Source organism: Dermochelys coriacea, chromosome 13 (genome assembly GCF_009764565.3).
Source record: "Dermochelys coriacea isolate rDerCor1 chromosome 13, rDerCor1.pri.v4, whole genome shotgun sequence".
Taxonomy (NCBI): domain Eukaryota; kingdom Metazoa; phylum Chordata; order Testudines; family Dermochelyidae; genus Dermochelys; species Dermochelys coriacea.
Window position 1 is genome coordinate 28,643,637 of NC_050080.1, and position 6,386 is coordinate 28,650,022.

A 6,386-nucleotide genomic window follows, 5' to 3' on the forward strand; every position below is an offset into this window, starting at 1 on the left:
AAGATCAGTTCTGTGAGGTGCTAGATCAGGGGCTCTCAAACTGGGAGTTGGGACCCCTCAGGGGGTTCCCAGGTTATTACATGGTGGGGGGGGTCACAAAATGTCAGCCTCCACCCCAAACCCCACTTTGCCTCCAGCATTGATAATGGTGTTAAATATATAAACAAGTGTTTTTAATTTATTAGGGGGGACACACTCAGAGGCTTGCTGTGTTAAAGGGGTCACCAGTACACAAGCTTGAGAATCACTGCGCTAGATCTTCTGGTGATACAGGCAGTGTAAGCACCTAGGTAAGCAGAACTCTCTGCTGTGGAGCGCAGTCTCCTCATGAATGAATGGGAAAGCAAGGAAAGTACATCACAGAGGGGTGCTTTGCTTATTTATCTCCTCTGTTGCTTTGGTTTAATTATTTATGGCCCTATCTTAGTCTGCTACTAAATGTAATGTAGTTTGTAAAGCTCAGGGCACAGGAGATTTCACTCCAGCCTCTGCTATTAAACCTTTGCTAAGTGGTGGGGGAGAGATGGACAATTTTTAGTGTTGATTATGCCGGGTGCACGAGGGAGGTTCTGTTAGAGCGGCAGAGAGCACTTCCAGGATAGCACAGGATGCAGCTGGAGACAAGGGCAGATCATCTGAATCTGGGACAGACCCCCACATTGTTATGGCATCCCTATGGCACGGTGTTGCTACACACAGTCAGCAGAGATCTTATTTCTACAAGGCTCACTGCATGCAGATACTACTTCCATGCTGGATGTCTGCCTCAGCCTGAATCCTTTTGGAAAATTTCAGCAGAAATAGTTCTGCTGTTGCCAAGATCAAGGCTAGGGAAAAATGTGCTGCTTTACCTGTGCTTAAAAAATGCAGATGCCCTTTTCTTTGAATCGCTTTAGTGCTCGGTGGCTTTGGAGAAGGGACTTGAAATTTGTCAGGGAGATGGCCTTTGTGTCAGGGATGTGCCTCTTGCTGTCCCTGTGAAAATCTGCCCAGGTTGTATGCCTTTGGAAGATTGCAGTTTGCACATGCTCAGTAGAGACTTGCTAGGGATTCACAGCTAAACTCACTGAGGATTCCATCCTTACTGAGCATGCTCCCTGGGGTTGGAGGAACAGAAAGAGAGGGTCCCAGTGCAGGTTTTTATTGTCGGCCTCCTCCATGCAGCACCACCCACAGCAGCATCCTGCCCCACCTGGCACTGCAACCCTAATCTTGGCCCTGTGTGAAGGGGAGGGCCGGTGGGAAGGTTGGAGAGCAAGGCCACCTGACCGGTGCTGGAACTCCATGTGCCAAATGGCAATGCCCAGAACAGGGCACTGTGCCCAGCCCCATGGACACAGGAGATGCTACTACCAGGTGAGTCACCTTAGTGAGGCAGAGTGGCCTCCCTCTGAACCTGACAGGGAAGAACCACTACATGCCCCCCTAGTGGGCAGAGCCAAGCCCTGCCCCCTGTGCTGGAAGCATGGGGATGGGACAGGCAGTATAAAAGGCAGGGCATTTAGCTCACTTAGGTGGCAGCTAGGGAAGGTGGTGATGCCTGCAGCCCAAACTGTGCTGTGCAGCACCCTGCCCCCAGAGGAGACAGACCATGGAGAGGAGGTGCCAGGACTGCCATCAGCCATGTACACTGAGGAGACAGGACCCTTGGACCATGCAACCCTACACCCAGACCATGGAAGGAAGTAGCCCAGGGAAACTAAACATTAGTTGGAGACCAGGTCAGTGTCTTTTGGTGGGATCCCCGCTGATTCAGTGGTGGAACCATCTGCCACTGTTGAGGCTCCGGGCAGGGACCTGGTGAAGTAGTGTGGGCCTGGGTCCCCCTACACCTGCTGCCAACCCTGCCCCCGGGGAGACGGCCTACTTCCCCTTGGCCAGAGGCCTGTGCCGTGTTTTTCACTTGCCCCAGCCAGGAGGCTGTGAGACCCCGGACTGTTTGCCGGCTGCCTTAGCCAGGAGGCGTAGGCTAAAACCAGCTCCCTGCTCTGCCCAAACCAGAAGGCTGTGGGTCCTGACTGTGTTTGCTATCAGCTCCAGCCTGAAGGCTATAGCTTGTAGCCCTGCCCCGCCCAATGGGTCAAGCCCTAGACTCACTGTAGGCTGTCCTAGCCAGGAGGCATGGGCTAAAGACTGCTCCTTGCACTGTCCAGAGGGCCAGGGCTCTAGATGGTAACTGCTGTCTGCTCCTGCCTAGGCTGAAGCTACAGTGCTCACTGAGCTGCTGTGCCCACAGGGCCAGCAGCTGTGGACTGTTAATGGCCATCTGCCCAGCCTATATAGCCACGGCTATAGACTGAGTTACTCTGCTGACCTAGAGGGCCAGAGTGAGAGACTTGACTGCTATGATGGCCTCCCTCTGAACCTGACAGGGAGGAGCCACTCTAGTCATGGACATAGAAAAAGTCACAGACAAGGGGGTGGGAAATCATGCTATCCATGACTTTGTTTTCATGCCATGACAAATCTGCTGCCTTAATGATACAAACTTTTGAGCCTCCTGGACCTTCTAAGTTTCATGGGCCCCTGTGCACCTGCACCATCTATTGCTCCACCAGTGCCCCTCACACCTCCTAGTGCTGACTAGACTGTGCTTGCGCCATCCCCACAGAGCGACTGAGCAAACTCCATCCCAGGGGAACCAGGTGAAACTGGGATGGCAAAGAACAGTTAACATTTTTCCAGTTGGCACCAAGGGATCTCTGTGCCACAGCTACTCAGCTGTTCTTCATTCCAAGGTGCAGCGCTTATTTCAGACCCATAGTCCTCTCCTGCCCAAGCAAGCCCTGCATTGCTTATTACATGGGTGACCATAGAAATGCTGACTCTAGGAGCTGAAATGAGAGGCAACACTTTGTGTTAAAGCAATGGAGCCCATCTCATTTCAAACTTCCTCCAAGTCATCCTGGATCTGTCCCGTTTTTTGAAGACCTGCCCCTTCCTATAAGCCTTGTTTCATGAAGAGTTGTGTCCCTTCAACACTGGGTTAGAGCAATGCAGTACCTGGTGACACAGTGGAGAATGTAACTCTCTTCCTGAGAAGAGCAGTGTGGGGGAAGACAGGAGGAGGGAGGGAAACAGCAGTGAGCCCAGAGTTAATGACATGAGGTAAAGAGAACCCTTTTCATTAGAAACAGCATGAGATGGTCCCCCTTGCTTGGGAAACCCAGAGCAGAATTCAGTCTGTTTCTTCTCCTCTTGCCTTTGCTGCCTGCTCCACTCTCCTTATTCAGTTACTTATAAGGAGTCCTCTTACCTCCCAGCATAACAGGGTTCTTCAGAGTAAGTTCCTTGAATCCTGTTTTTTATCACACTTTGTAATTACATCTGAGCCCCAAGCAAACTGGCTGGGCTCTGTTGTGTGCAGTTGATGTGCTGGATAAAATGGAGATGGGCTGTTTGGAATGGAGATTACTCTCTTTTAATGACTTTAGTGCTGGTGGAAGATACCAGCGTGGCAGCCCTGGCTAATGAGATCCAGCAGCTATCCAAGCAGGGCATATGCTTCCCTAAGCTGTCTCCTCAATCTGCCTTAACCCTACCTGCAGGGACCACCTCCATCATCTTGGCCTTTCTGCTGGGGTTACTAATAGGGGGGCTGGCACAATTTCTGGGTAGCTGCACATGAATCCCCCTGTCTAGGGGTGCCTGGTCAGGTCTCAAGACTCCTGTCATCACCTGTCTCTGGGCAGGGACCCTTGCCCCACTCCCTTTTGACTGGGGGCATTTAAGGCTGCCCAGCTGCCTGCCTTACACTGTGGTATCCCCAGCAAGCCAGCATCCCTAACAGCCAGTGCTTGCATGTTGCTTTCTCTCCTAGGGCTGGACACAGTGTATCGCTTGCAGTTGGAAGGAACCACCCAGGTCTTTATAAGCAAGCACCCTTATCCATAAGGTAAAAGCCTCACAGAGAAAACATACGAAAACAATAAACGGATTTAAACACCCCCTAAACATACCAGGAGTCAACATCAGTCTAGGGAGCCCTAGTAGGCCAAACTCCTCTCAATCCTTTGGCAGGATTGGAGCCCCTTGGACAAAAGTTCATCTCTTTGCTGGAGCTGAAAGAAGGCCCAGTTTAAACTCTGCCTTCTATCCAGAGCTGCACCCCACCACTTTTTTTGGGGGGGGACTGTTTTTCTCTAGAAAACCCAGTTTGAACTAGTATAGGTGAACCACCCTGGGGTGGTACCTCTCTGGAGGTGTTTGCAGTCCCAGGTGTAAGCACCCCACATGGTGGCTCACTCCTGGAGAAGAGCTGATAATCCTCCCCTATGGAGAAGTACACGCTCCTACATAAACTGTTCTTCCATGTAACATGACAGCAAGGGCAGTACGCAGAGTCCTCTGTCCCCCACCCCCAGGGGCCACAGGGATGGGGTGCTGGCTATTTCCTGGCATGGGGCCCATGGAACCATGGGGGGTGGCAATCCCATGGGCCATCATTTGCCCATCCCTGCATTAGGTGCATTTCACAATCAATACAGGGTACTGGTGCATGCTGTGCTTATGAACTCAGATCACACTTAGAGAATGCCCTGACCTCTCTTTGCATGCTTAGGGTGCATTTCCTGTACCAGGCACATTGTGGCTTGGAAAACCTTTTATTGTAGCTGCATTTCGCAGATGCTATCCAGAAAACATTGCTGAAGTGCCTTGGGGTCCTTCAGGATGGAAACTTACAATGTAAAATTCACCTTTTAAACCAGATTTCTCGAGAGAAAAAAATTGTCTGGGGGGGGGAATGCACACTTTGCAGAAATTAAATCTCCTGGTGAATGTATTTGGGTGCTTACAAGGATCACTCAAATAGCCCAGTTAGGAGAGAGAACTACAGTCCAAACCCAGTGACAGCATTCACAGGACTTGGAATTCTTTCAAATGCACCCTTCTGTATCCCTTGGGTAACAGGATTTTTTTGAGCTTTTGCAAGCACCCACTCTGTCTCTCTGAATTCTCCAGTGGGAACAGGAAATCTGATCTGAAAATAGTGTATGAGGATGTGTGATTTTCTTTGGAAGAGAAAATCAGGGGCTGATAACATCTGGTTCATGAATAAAGAATTTAATCAAATACTTTACATGGACCAGGAGGGGGGGGGAAACCCTCCCCCAGACAGCTTGAAGGGGATTTGAACTCATGACAATTAGAAACCTAAATAAGGACCAACCCACTGGCTAGACTCTGCAACCCTCATCAATGTAACTTTAAGGACAAAGAATTTGGTACTACAATTTTCATATTCCCTCCCCACACCCCAAAATTGTTTTACAAATTCATGTAGGGTGTTATGACAAGAACGCATACCTGTCGCATCATTTACAAAAGCCAAGCACTTAAAAGAAAGGAAACATAGTTAAGAGCATCAGAAATTTTACACAGCCCAGATAAAATCTCAGCACTCTATGAAGTACAAAGAAATGCATCTTAACTCTAGCCCCTAGATTTTTAACACAATGTATTTTTGTTATTTTGATATCTAAGTATGTTTTTAAGTGAAACTTACATCAACTGACAGTAGAATATTTTGGTAATGTACATATCATTGCTGATTTTTGAGAATGTTGCATATATAGTTTCATGGGAAAAGTGAGTAACTGTCAATTTGTGGTAAAATTAGGTGCTGTATGTACATGACATTGCATTTGAGGTTGACCGATATGTCATTGAAGTGTATGCAAATACTGACTATTCCTAGCATGCAGGGCGGAGCTTTATTTAAAAATGTGTGTTCTCCCTGCAGTGGGAGGGACAGGACACAGGTCATACAATGATTCCTGTAAAGACTTTTATGGGAGAACAAGTAACTTTTATTGTTATAAAAACAGCTCGTAAGAGAGAGTGACTTTCACCTCAAGCTCCTTCTATAAATTAAACATTCAAGCTGCCAGGGAGAATTTAGCTGACTGCTGATCTATTTTTGCTTTATCTCCAATAGAAGTTTTACAGTTGAATTCCCTGCACTTGAGAGGTGATGCAGCAGTGCTGATGGCAATAATAAAAGGAATCAAGTCTCCCTTTCTGGTGGATAATGTTTCGTTCTAAATCGATCCCAGGGTGTTTTCTAATGCTTGAATTAGAATTGTGTGTGTTTTCAAACCACATTAAAACAGCTCCACTTGTTCATAGAACTTGTAGACTCGTTTGTTTGGTTTTAGATCTACTGTTCTTTTGCCTTTCCTTTTTCGGTCATGACAGCTCTATAAAGCCTGGTCCTGCTCAGTCTGCTGGAGCTAAACAACCTGCAAGCATTTTCTGTACAAAAGGAAATAGGAAAGAAAACTCTACTGAGACCCTCTTGTTACGGAGGTGTCTGTGGCAGCCATGCCAACAGGATCAGAGCACCCTGCAGCAGTTCATGATGTAAACCTCGGCACTACCCAAGG

The 6,386-nt window shown here is 48.3% G+C and overlaps 1 long non-coding RNA gene across 1 annotated transcript; it reads left to right on the plus strand.

Moving 5' to 3' along the window:
• The first annotated feature begins 1,140 nt into the window (after positions 1 to 1,140).
• Positions 1,141 to 6,131, plus strand: LOC119842282. Its single transcript, XR_005288712.2, has 3 exons — positions 1,141 to 1,356; positions 3,821 to 3,895; positions 5,939 to 6,131. It is a non-coding gene; the product is annotated as an uncharacterized LOC119842282 (long non-coding RNA).
• Positions 6,132 to 6,386: the final 255 nt, after the last annotated feature.